At 40.2% G+C, this 13,263-nt stretch overlaps 1 long non-coding RNA gene across 1 annotated transcript in view; it reads left to right on the top strand.

Annotated features, from left to right (window-relative positions):
* Positions 1 to 208: 208 nt before the first annotated feature.
* The window catches only part of LOC126935676 (uncharacterized), a 135,440-nt gene continuing 122,385 nt past the window's right edge, over positions 209 to 13,263 (top strand). The window contains exons 1-2 of the long non-coding RNA XR_007719277.1: positions 209 to 473; positions 1,777 to 1,927. This is a non-coding gene — a long non-coding RNA (uncharacterized LOC126935676). The remainder of the gene's footprint in view (positions 474 to 1,776; positions 1,928 to 13,263) is intronic.

Raw genomic sequence — 13,263 nt, 5'->3', positions numbered from 1 at the left:
GCTCCCGCGCAGCTGGGACTCACTGCAGGCTCAGCCTCCCGGGTTCACGCGATTCTCCCGCCTCAGGCTCCCGCGCAGCTGGGACTCACTGCAGGCTCAGCCTCCCGGGTTCACGCGATTCTCCCGCCTCAGGCTCCCGCGCAGCTGGGACTACTCTCGCGAGCCCCCGCGCCCGGCTAGTTTTTGTGCTTTTAGTAGAGACGGCGTTTCACCATGTTAGCCAAGATGGTCTAGATCTCTTGACCTCGTGATCCTCCCACCCACAGTGCTGGGATTACAGGAGTAAGCCACTGCGCCCGACCGGCCACATTTGTTTGTTTTTTTTTTTTTACTGGGAGAAGAAAGGGTTGAGGCCCTGGGATTTAAGGAGTTGAGTGCATATCCTACAAGCACCTGTGAAGACAAGTCTGGAGTGGGAAGGCCCCATGGATCCGGGGTAAACAGAGAAATCTTTAGGTGACAGCATTTACCAGGTATGTTCCATGAACTGCTAGTTCCACCAAATAGCCCTACAAATTCCAGGTCATGAAGGCCTTCCTGGTGCGTTGGTTTGGAAATTGCTAAATAGTTTAAACTAAGTTAACTGAGTGATTTTAATGCCATAATTTTCAGATTCTCTAGTAAACTAAGTTGTATTATGAATCTCCAAAGAGACTACGGGGATATGCAATATTTCTCAAACCTTTTTGGATTTAAATCCCCTTCTCTCTCTCTCTCTTTTTCTTTTGGATGGAGTCTCACTCTGTCGCCCGGGCTGGAGTGCATTGGCACAATCTTGGCTCACTGCAACCTCTGCCTCCTGGCTTCAAACGATTCTCCTGCCTCAGCCTCCCGAATAGCTGGGATTACAGGCACACGCCACTACGCCCAGCTAATTTTTTGTATTTTTAGTAGAGACAGGGTTTCACCATATTGCCCAGGCTGGTCTCTTTGTTTTTTTTTTTTTTTTTTTTTTTTTTAAAGTATCTGTCATAACCAATGTTCCACAGAATACAATTTGGAACGTGCTGTAAAAAGAATGGGGAGAAATGGAGAATCTGTGAGATTAACAATAATAACGAACATTTGTATGTGTCTTGTAGTTTGTAAAATGCTTCCTCATTCGTTAGCTCTTTTATTCCTTAGACCAATTTTATAGGAAAAATAGCTCAAGGACATTAAGTGACTCTCTAAAATACATGCAGTGATAAAAAGGTCAAGTTTTGATTTGGCTCTAGGTTTTCTGACTTTAGTTCAAATATCCTGTCACTATACTGTGTCACTATACTATGCTCAGTGAAGATATCATCTGTTTCAATGTTTGCCTTTTGTTTCAATGACTGTCCTACATCCTGTTTCTCAGTGTTAGCATAATTAGGACTTTCTCCACCAGAGCAAGTTCCACGAGTTTTATGTCCTCAGCCTCCATCTTCTTTCTCCATGAAACCTCCCTCTCTGTAGTTCCACCTTTGCTAGATGTTCCAGCGGAAATAAATAACACACTCAAAGGAGGTCATGAAATAGTTTTAGTAAAGAGACGTTTTACAAAAATGGGGAGTGGAATATGGGAAAACAGAAGAGGATGATCAGTCTCCCAGGGTTAGCAATAACTCACAGCTCTCATTGCAGTGGGTGAAAAGCAAAAGATGAACAGTCTGTTGCCACAGGGGAGAGAACCTGGGTAGAGGGGGTTTCTCAGCAAAAGGAAACAGCCAAGCTGTGGTGAAATGGAATGGAGGGAAAGAAGAGAATAAATACTCTGATTTTACTCTTCTCCACTTTTTGATCCCTTGCTAGTCCCTGGAATTAGCCAAAATCAACAAGAAGCCAAAGGACAGGAGAACTTCTTGATGCAGTACATAGACATCAGCTTCCCATGTCACCAAGCCGAATGGTGAAGAAGTAACCTGGATCTAAAGGAACACAAGGAACAGATTCAGCATCCCAGGTAATCGAGGCTGTCAAACCCCTTTAAGGACATAAAATGGACCTTAGAGATTTAACTTCCACCCATCAGGAAAGCACGAGAGGAAGTCATTAGGAAAAAGCTGGAAACCATATTGCTCAACATTTACAGGGATCGTAATTTTTTTGTAGTGTCTTAGTTAAACAACTTTGGTCTCATAAGAAGCATATCAGAATTGACTTTTCATTCTAGCCAGAGGCACAAGTAGCAGCCAGCATGAGAACTGTGTTATACACACTACCTGGTTCTCATCACCTACTGGGTACATTTTTTTCTGCTAGAAAAGTACTATCTGACATTCTCCTGAGCCATCAGCCCCTTCTTATTCTAAAGGTCCAGTTATACCTTAGATGGGAGAGATTCCCATTATTCCAGCATCAACACAGCATTGAGTCAATTGGTTGTCAGTTTCTCCAGATTTTGTACTTAAGGAGATCAGTCACTGCCTAATTAATTAGATTTCACCTCCAACATCCAATTCTCAATATTACCAGGTTCCTGTCATTGTACTGTGTCCAAGCACAGCAGAGAGAAACAGGCAGAGTCAGAAGGAGACAGAAAAAATAAGAACGAGAGAGAATAGAATAACCCATTGATAGAATTCTACTTCTTATATATTTGGGGCTTATTTTGCAAGTCTTCAGATGTTCATTATTTTGTGAGTTTTAGAATTAAGAAAATATCCCACATTAATATCAGAAGATTGTTGGTAGCAATATATATATCTGCGAAATTAGTTTAATTAATCAAAAATGGTACTTTGAGCTTACATGCTGTCCCCCAGTTCTGCTGACCTACCTTCTACAACTTTTCTTTGTTTTTCTTTCTTTTTTTCTTTCTTTTTTCTGAAACAGAGTCTCACTCTGTCGCCCAGGCTGGAGTGCAGTGGTGAGATCTCAGCTCACTGCAAACTCTACCTCCCTAGTTCAAGCAGTTCCTCTGCCTCAGCCTCCTAAATAGCTGGTAGCTGGGATTACAGGCACATGCCACCATGCCCGGCTAATGATTTTGTATTTTTAGTAGAGATGTGGTTTCACCATGTTAGCTAAACTGGTCCCAAACTCCTGACCTCAGGCAATTTGCATACCTCAGCCTCCCAAAGTGCTGGGATTACAGGCATGAGCCACTGCGCCTAGGCCACAACTTTTCAAGAAATTAAATGTTTAGTTTTCTTTTAAGATTTCCAAATGTCTAACAGCCAAATAAAAATTGAAATAATCCATTACTTTCTTCAAATGAGGTAACCCACAGTTGCATTTATGAGACTTGTTGACTTCAGGAAACATTTCTGACCAGGGCCTGCTGCTGACTGGACCCCTTTTTAGAACGTTGATAGAGTATGCATGGCTCTGTTTTACTAATTATACTTAATATGGGTCTCAACCTAGGGTGATCCCTATATAAAGGGCATACTGAGCCCTCACCAACACTTCACAAAAAGAAAAAAATCCATATTTGTTCTCCTGAACAAATGATTCAAAGATTTCCAAGCCTTTATAATAGGGTTATATTCCTTTTGCTACAGCTTCAAAAGTGAAATGTCCTAAGTACCCCAACCAGACCTCTGGACCTCAAAAAAGAAAATTGTCTAATGCCTGAATTCTTCCCTATTCTGGAAGCAAAGGATGAAACCCTCCCCAGGCCACAGCCAAGGATATTCAGAGCACTGATTTCATAACCTTGGTTTCCTGGTTTCCCCTGGCAACCACCAGTTCTTCCGAAGTTACAGTGGAGAACAAATTAGAAGCAGAAAAGTAGGAGGGGTGCTGTTAGAAGCAAGCGCACTGGAAAGTGACAAGTGTCAGAAACAGAAGGGACAGAAGATACATTAACTGGAAATGTCTAACAGCCTACGGCCAGTAAGTGTTGGCCACACAGCCCTTAGTTCCACAATCATCCCTCAGGGCATCTCTATATTTGAGCCATACCAATGGCCCTGACTCATCAAGAAAAGATTAACTTATGTCAAGAATATTCTATTTAGTAAGGAAAATAAGTTTGCAATACATTTTAGAAAGATTTCCATCAAAATGATTATATATATAAAGTATATTTAAATTATGAAGCCTTAGCTATCTGGAAAATTCAAATAATGGGAACATTTAATAGTTAGAAATACTGAATAGAAGAGTTTTTTTTTTTTTTTTTTTTTTTTTTTTTGTATAGGGTTATTTCTTCTCAGGACCAAAGGCAGGTGCTGGGAGGTGCCTTGATTGCTTATTGGTATAACAGATGTCAATTCCCCTTGTCCCAGGATGGAGTCTGCCTGATTTTTCCCAAGTCATGTGAGTGAAGGAGAACAGAAATCAGTAGCACAGTGAAGAAGGAATGGACAGAAATGGAAGATGTATAACAAGTGGCAATGCTAGAATATAAATGTTGGAAAGAGAATAGTTGGAAAAACAACCAAACTAGTAAATGATTGTTTCCTCAGCTTTTCCTCATTTCTCTGCCTCCCTCTGCCTCTCGTCCTTATTTCTAAGTATCTACTTTCCTTTCTGAAATAACTACCAATTCCAGAAGCAGTTGAGCTTATTCAACAGAATTTTACCCTTCTTATCAATCTGTAGGTAAACAGAGAACCGGTCTCCCTCTGTCTCTCTCTTTCTCTCTCTCTCTCTCCCTCTCTCCCCCTCTCTCTCCCTCTATTTCTCTCTCCCTCTCTTTTGTCCATCTATCTCTGCCTCTCTGTCTCTATATGTCTCTATGTGTGTCTCCCTCTGTCCCTGTCTCTCTGGCTTTTTGACTCTCTGTCTCTCTGTCTCTGTCGCTCTCTTTATCTCTCTTTCTCCCCAGTATCATTCCCTCTGTGCCTCACTTTTCTAATATGTCTGGCTAAAAATTAGAGGAGACAGGACTGAATCTGAGTTAACTCTTCTTGTAATTTGGACTGCATATAATTCTATCTCCAAGGTAGCTTTGAAGCTAAAAATTGAAAACTTTTAAGATAACATTTTAATTTCCTTAAAATACAGAATAACGATTGCTACATCTAAACAGCATTATATTTCAGGTTCTGGTCAGTGCAAAGTAAAAGTACAAAAATTATTGGAATGGAAGAAACAGAATTATCATTACTCTCAAATAATATGAATTTACAGATAAATTTACTAAAATTCATTTTAAACAGTTGATTATTGTTAATCAGTGTACAAGAACAATGTAGAAAAGTCAACAGTTAGAATATACAATCTAACTGAGAAAAAAGAAGCCCATTTCCAAAGAAAACATAAGATTCCTTGGAAAAATGATTTTCAAAACATGTACAAGACTTTTGTGGAAATCATTATATCAGTATAAAATAGACAGACATTAAAGAAGACCTAAATAAATAGAGACCTAAATAATTGGAGAAACTTACATTGCTCATAATAGAAAACACAAATACTAACTTTCCTCAAAACCCATTTTGTTTTTGGATACCACGAGATATGCCCATATTGTGGCAGGCCAGGTCTTGCTAGTGGTGGAAGAGGCAGGCCTCCATGACAACTGTTTCAGCACTGACTAAGTGGTGAAGTTAGGTATTACAGCTGAGACAGCCAGTGCCCTTATACAAAGGCTGGAATGTAACAATAGCCCATCAAGTTTTGCACAGGCCTTTCCTGGGCCTTGAATATGGCAACATAATGAAGAAATTCTTAACAGGACTTGTTTAGGATTAAGCAAGTTTTATTGCAGATCTGAAGAAACTCCCCAGCCCTCCACAAACAAGTTGTATTGGGGTCTGAAGGAACTCCCTAGGCCTCCATGATTTACCAGGAGACAAGATAAGGGAATCACCCTAGTGACTGGACCCGTCTAGCTGAAGTACATTTACTGAGGCTCCAGAGGAAGGTCTTCAGGACTCAAACCTTAGTTACAGATTAGAAGTTACATACTTACATACAGACATATAGCTTAGAAGGTATGTAAGCTCTGGAAAACCTCTTAATTTTGAATTGGTCTGGAAATAGTTTCCCAGCCTTCTCCCTGTACTCAGGTACAGAAATAAACTCCCTTCTTTCCCAGTTCATCTGCATCTTATTATTGGGCTGTGAGAATAAGTAGCCCAACCCTTGATCAATGTGGGAACAATATAAGGTAGCAAACTTATTTGATAAATGTTGGGTGCATTCTGATGATCCCCCATCTCCCTCCCTCTCCTTGGGCCCTCCTATTCTCTGAGACAAAACAGTATTAAAATTATGCCAGTTAATAAACCTAAAATGGCTTCTAACTGTTCAGATGATAAAAAGAGTCACATGTCTCTCACTTTAAATCAAAAACTAGAAATGATTAAGCTTAGTGTGGAAGGCACGTTGAAAGCCTAGACAGGCCAAAAGCTAGACCTCTTTTACCATTTAGCAAAGTTCTGACTGCAAAGAAAAGTTCTCAAAGAAGATTAAAAGTGTTAATCCAGTGAACACACAAATGAAAATAAAGCAAAACAGCCTTATGGACAATATAGAGAATGTTTTAGTGATGTGGATAAAATATCAAGCCAGCACAATATTCCCTGAAGAAAAGTTCTAATGCAGAGCAAGATCCTAACTCTCTTCACTTCCTTGAAGGCTGAGAGACAAGAGGACACTGTAGAAGGAAAGTTTGAATCTATCAATCAGAGGTTGGTTGATGAAATTTAAGTGGTCATCTCCATAACATAAAAGTGCAAGGTGAAGCAGCAAGTGCTGATGTAGAAGCCTCAGCAAATTATCCAGAACATAGCTAAGATCATTGATGAAGATGGCTACATTAAACAACAGATTTTCCATGTAGATAAAATAGCCTTTTTTCAGAAGAAGATGCCATATAGGACTTTCATAGTTAAAGAGAATAAGTCAATGCCTGTCTTCAAAGCTTCAAAGCCTTAGCTAAAGCTGACAAAGGCTAACTGTTTTATCTGGACGCAATGCAGCTGGTGACTTTAAGTCGAAGCGAATGCTCATTTATTATTTTAAATATCCTAGGGCCCTTAAAAATGTCACTAAATCTTTTGTGCCTGTACTATATAAATAGGACAATCAAGCCTGGGTGACAGCTCATCTTTTTAAAGCATGGTTTATTGAATATTCTATGCCCAATGTTGAGACCTGCTACTAAGAAAAAAGATTGCTTTCAAAATATTTCTGTCCAATGACAATGCACCTGGTCATCCAAGAGCTCTAATGGAGATACACAAGGAGATTAATGTAGTTTTCATGCTTACTAACAACATTCATTCTGTAGCCTATGGATAAAAGAGCAAGGATCAATTTCAACCTTTCAAGTCTTATTATTCAAGAAATACATTTTGTAAAGCTACAGCTGTCATAGAGAGTGATTCCTCTTATGGATTTGGCCAAAGTAACCTGAAAACCTTCCAGAATAAATTTACCATTTAAGACGTCATTAAAAATATTCGTAATTCATGAGAGGAGGTCAAAAGGTAAACATTTCCTAGAGTTTAGGAGTTGATTCCAATCCTCATGGAGAACATTGAGGGTTTGATATGGATTGGCTGTGTGCCCACCCAGATCTCATCTTGAATTCCCATGTGTTGTGGGAGGGACCCAGTGGGATGTAATTGAATCATGGGGGCAAGTCTTTCTTGTGCTGTTCTCATGATAGTGAATTAGTCTCATGCGATCTAATGGCTTTATTAAGAGGAGATCTCCAGCACAAGTTCTCTTTCTTTTCTTGCTGCCATCCATGTAAGACATGACTTGCTCCTTCCTTCTGCCATGATGTGAGGCCTCTTCAGCCATGTGGAACTTTAAGTTGAATAAATGTCTTTCTTTTGTAAATTGCCCAGTCTCAGGTATGTCTTTTTCAGCAGCGTGAGAACAGACTAATACAGTACATTAGTACCAGGGTGGGGTGCTGCTGAAAAGAGACCAAAATGTGGAAGCAACTTTGGAATGTGTAACAGAACAGGCAGAGGTTGGAACAGTGTGGAGGGCTCAGAGGAAAACAGGAAAATGTGGGAAAGTTTGAAACTTCCTAGAGACTTGCTCAATGGGGCTTTGACAAAAATTCTGATGGTGATATGAACAATAAAGTCCAGACAGAGGTGGTCTCAGATGAGAATTAGGAATGTGTTGGAACCTGGAACAAAGGTAACTCTTGTTATGTTTTAGCAAAGAGACTGATGGGATTTTGCTCCTGCCCTAGAGATTTGTGAAAGTTTGAAGTTGAGAGAGATTGTTTAGAGTATCTGACAGAAGAAATTTCTAAGCAGCAAAGTATTCAGGATGTGACTTGGATGCTGTTAAAGGCATTCAGTTTTATAAGGGAAGCAGAGCATAAAAGTTTGGAAAGTTTGCAACCTGACCACACAATAGAAAAGAATATCCCATTTTCCAAGGAGAAATTCAAGCCAGCTGCAGAAATTTCCATAAGTAACAAGGAGCCAAACGTGAATCCCCAAGACAATGGGGAAAATGCCTCAAGGGCATGTCAGAGGTCTTCATGGCAGCCCTTCTCATCACAGGCCTGGAGGCCTAAGAGAAAGAAATGGTTTTGTGGGCCGGGCCCAGGGTCTGTGTGTTGTGTACAGTCTAGGACTTAGTGTTCTGCATCTCAGCTGCTCCAGTCATTACTAAAAAGGGTGAAGATACAGCTAGGGTTGTGGCTACAGAGGGTGCAAGCCCCAGACCTTTTCAACTTCCATGTGATGTTGAGTCTGTGGATGAACAGAAGTCAAGAACTGAAGCTTGGGAACCTCCACCTAGATTTCAGAGGATGTATAGAAATGCCTGGATGTCCAGGCAGAAGTTTGCTGCAGGAGCAGGGCTCTCATGGAGAACTTGTGCTAGGGCAGTGCAGAAGGGAAATGTGGGGCTGGACCCCCTACACAGAGGGGGTCTGCACCTGGAAACACCCCAGACACTGAATGCCAGCCTGTGAAAGCAGCCAGTGGGGAGGCTGTACCCTGCAGAGCCACAGGGGTAGAGGTGCCCAAGACCATGGGAACACACCTCTTGGCTTTAGCATGACCTGGATGTGAGACATGGAGTCAAAGGAGGTAACTTTGGAGCTTTAAGATTTGACTGCCCCACTGGATTTTGGAATTGCATGCAGCCTGTAGTCACTTTGTTTTGGCCAATTTCTCCCATTTGGAATGACTGTGTTTACTCAATGCCTGTACCCCCACTGTATCTAGGAAGTAACTAACTTGCTTTTGCTTTTACAAGCTCATAGGTAGAAGGAACTTGCCTTGTCTCAGAGGAGACTTTGGACTGTGGACTTTTGAGTTAAGGCTGAAATGAGTTAAAGACTTTGGGGGACTGTTGGAAAGGCATGATTGGTTTTGAAATGTGAAGACATGACATTTTGGAGGGGCCAGGGACAGAATGATGTGGTTTGGTCCTGTGTTCTTACCCAAATATCATCTTGTAGCTCCTATAATTCCCATGTATTGTGAGAGGGACCTGGTGGGATGTAATTGAATCATGGGGATAAGTCTTTTCCATGCTGTTTTCATGATAGTGAATAAGTATCATGAGATCAGATGGTTTTATTAAGAAAAGTCCCCTGCACAAGTTCTCTCTCTTTTCCTGCTGCCATCCATGTAAGATGTGACTTTCACCCTCATCAGTCAGCAGCCAACAACATTGAGGCAAGACCCTCTGCCAGCAACAAGATTACCACCTGCTGAAGTCTGAGATAATCATTGGCATTTTTTTTTTTTAGCAATAAAGATTTTTAAGTGAGGGTAAGCAAGTACATTGTTCTTTTTATACATAATGCTAGTACAAGCTTCCTGAGTTAGTATAGTGTAAATGTAACTTTCATAAACATGGGTAAAACAAAAAATGTATATGATAGATTATTGTAGTATTTGCCTTATTGCTGTGGTTTGGAGTCAATTCTCAATACCTCTGTGAGGTATTCCTTTATAGGTAGATAGATGGATACATAGATAGATAGATAGATAGATAGATAGATAGATAGATAGATAGACATGTGTTTACATGCACACACGTCTCATATATAATGTAATTTATAATAAAAGTGTACAATTTATATTGATGTGTTGAATTTTACATTTTTTAAATCCTGATTACTTTGGTTTCTATGCTGGAGACAGAAGTGAAAACTCGCAATTTATTTGTATATATTATTTCAGCAACTCTGTTTTCCCAGGGAAATGTTAAATTTGAGCCTTATAGAGTTCCACAATTTCTACAGTTTCTATATGCAAAGCTGAAGACTGGAAGCATACTTTCTAAGTGCATTCATTCATTCATTTGAAATAACCTGGTGAACTTGTACCAGGTGGCAGGACCATCAATGAATAATAAATGAATCCTGTCCACTTGTCACTTAAAGTCTGTCCTCCTATACTGGAATGCTTCTGTTAGCACTCCATCCCCTGATCTACTTTTTCAGTCTTCCTTGTTTCACTTTTTTTCTTGAGATGCTCACCTTTGCAACTGCCCTAGTTTCCCTTTCCCTCCAGCTTCTGGTTGGAGTTGGCCAACGAGAGACACTGGTATAAGATTGGATGGCTGCTGGAGAGAGTATTTATTACTCCCTTTATTCCCTCCCTGCCCTGCCAAGACTCCAATAATAACTACCATCTTCCTAGAGGCTACAGCACTTAGTAGATGGCTTGTCATAGCTGCAGCTTTCACCAGGTTTTGAAGTCAGTGTTCCCTCCCTTTGCCCTTTTAGGACAAGGAGTGATAAGAGCTTTCCACTCTTCCTAGTCCTGGCTTCTTCATCATTCCTTCTGGGTAACTTTATTTCTTCCCTTTCTTAAGCAAAACCCTTGTGAGTGTGCCAGCCACTTACCTCTACTTATAATCTAAGGTTGGTACCTGAGATAAAACCGACAACATGTGGATCTGACACATCTGAAGTACTGTTCTTATTCTCTTGGTCTCACCTGTGTCTGCTCAGCACTTCTATGACACAGAAAATGCTACCACATGCTGAATTCCATGTGAGTCCACGGGCTGCTATCTCCAGACGCCTCCAGGCACATGCCCTGGCTTTGCAGCACCTCCTGCCACTTCCAGAACTCAGGTCAAATTCAAGGCAGGATGTGGGGCTTGGCTCCCTGTATTGACGCCGAAAGGCTCCGTGGCATAAATCAGAAGTGCTGAGGATTAGCTCCCCTGCAAAGTGAACATGGACCAGTGGGAGAGAGAAGACGGGAGGAAACAGGGCAAAAGCTCTGATTCTCTGATCCCTCTGATACCCAGCCAGTTCTGCAATGTTCACTGTGGCCAAGCAGGTGCAAGTGTGGAGCTGTGTTTCCTCACTGTCAGGAAGCAGAGAAGCAGTGGTTGGCAGGGCAACACATCTCCTTGGATCCGCCTCCCATCTTTTCCTACTTCACTTTCCTTTTTTCTCACTCCCACTGCCCTGGGATGCTATGTTTCAAGCAGATCTCTGTGAAGAAGTTACATTTAAATTGAGACTTGATGGATAAGAAGCAAATCATATGAACAATATCTTGATGGAAGAGAATAGCAGTAACCTTTGTGTTAAGGCAGGAGAGAGTGTTTGTGGAACGGCCGGAACACCAGTGTGAGTAAGGCGTAGTGAGAGGGAGGGAATGGGGAGTGAGATAATGTCGGAGAAGATGACAAAAGGATTAAGCCCATAAATATGCTAAATTTAGTCTAAGTGCAACAAGTGAAATAGGAAATTATTGGACACATTAAACAGGAAATGGTCATAATCTGATTTGCATTTTAAAATCCTACTCCGGCTGTCATACAGAAATGGCCTTTCATGGGACAGTAGCTGAATTGAGGAAACAGAAACTTAAGGATTGTGGTAAACTTGAACTGAAGTGGTGGCAGAGACCAAGGAGAGAAGTGGAGTGATACAGAATGCATTCTGGAGGAAAAAAAAAAACATGTCCAGGTTATAAATTAGATATGGGAGCTGAGAGAACAGAAGTGCAGAGTCTGACACCAAGGCTTTTGAATTAGTAAATCAATGGATGAGGATGGGTCATTTACTGAAAGAGACACCCTTTGGGGGAAGTCTAGGTGGTGAAGGAACTGGTAGTAAAGAGTTCCATTTTTTAACATGCTGAGTTTGAGGTATTTATTATACATCAAAGTACAGATATGAAGCAAAAATTAGAAACACAGAATTGCCGAACAATATCATTGGTAGGCATTATTATAAAGTGGGTATTTAAAGTCATGGGGAAGGGTTATATCATTTAAGAATGAATGGTAGAAAAATAATAAAAGCCTATGTCAGCCCTTGCAGAACAGGAGAAGTTAGTCAGAAAAGAGATTAAGAAGGATCTGTCAGAGAGATAAGGGGAATGTATTCTCTCCATATGATTGAGAGGAGAGTGTTTCAAACAGGGAGTGATCAACTAAGTTGGATGCTGTTGGCCTGTAGAGCTACAGGAAGACGAAGAATGCTCCATTCAATTTAACTTCACGGAAATCATTGATGGCTGAAAGCAGACAATTTAGTGGAGTGGCAAGACAGAAAGTCAGAAGTGTAAGAAAAGAGAAAAAGACAACACCAAAATAACCTTTCATATTCAACAAATTGGCAAACATTAAGCAAATTAATTACACCAAGTGCTGTTGAGCATGTAAGGAAACAGGAATTCTCATACATACACTTCAGGAGGCTTTGTAAATTAGGAAAACCTGTTTTGGAAGGCAATTTGGAAATACAGGAGTCGGGGAAGTAGAGTATACCTATCAATATGACTTGGCTCTTTACTTCTCAGTATGTACCCTGGAGAAACTCGCCCACGTGCACAAGTGACATATGCAAGAGTGATCATTGAAGCCCTGGGATAATAGAGATTCAAGGGAGATGGTCTGACTGTCCATCCACATGGAATGGCTAAAATTTTCTTATTCAAACAATGATATAATATAGATAGGAAGTAAAATATAAGAAATTAATCTATATCAGTGTGAATACATTTCAAAACAAAATGTTGAGTTAAAGAGCATTGTCAATAATTGCATAATAGTAATAACAGTGGTAATTAATGAAAATTATTACTAATAGCATAAATATCATTTACAAAAATTTAAAGACATGGCATAGTGTTTAAAAAATTGTGAGTGTATATGTATATAGAAACATGAAATTTTAAAATGTTCATGGGAGAGATATACATCAACTTCAGGAAAATGGTTACCTCTAGATTGGGGAGGCAAAATATAGTAGAACAGACCTTTAGTTATTTCTGTAATACTTTAATTCTTAAAACTAAAAGAGAGACATCTGAGAAAATACAGAAAAAATGTTATTATCTTTCAATCTTGGTAGGGATTGCTTGACTATTATCTTATTTTTTGCAGTTTTATATATGTTTGGAATATTTCTTCATTCTTAGTTTTTTAATAAATGATAGC

The sequence above is a fragment of the Macaca thibetana genome, chromosome 14 (genome assembly GCF_024542745.1).
Source record: "Macaca thibetana thibetana isolate TM-01 chromosome 14, ASM2454274v1, whole genome shotgun sequence".
NCBI lineage: Eukaryota > Metazoa > Chordata > Mammalia > Primates > Cercopithecidae > Macaca > Macaca thibetana.
Note: the sequence above shows the minus strand (reverse complement) of the source record. Positions and strands in the feature narration are given on the sequence as shown.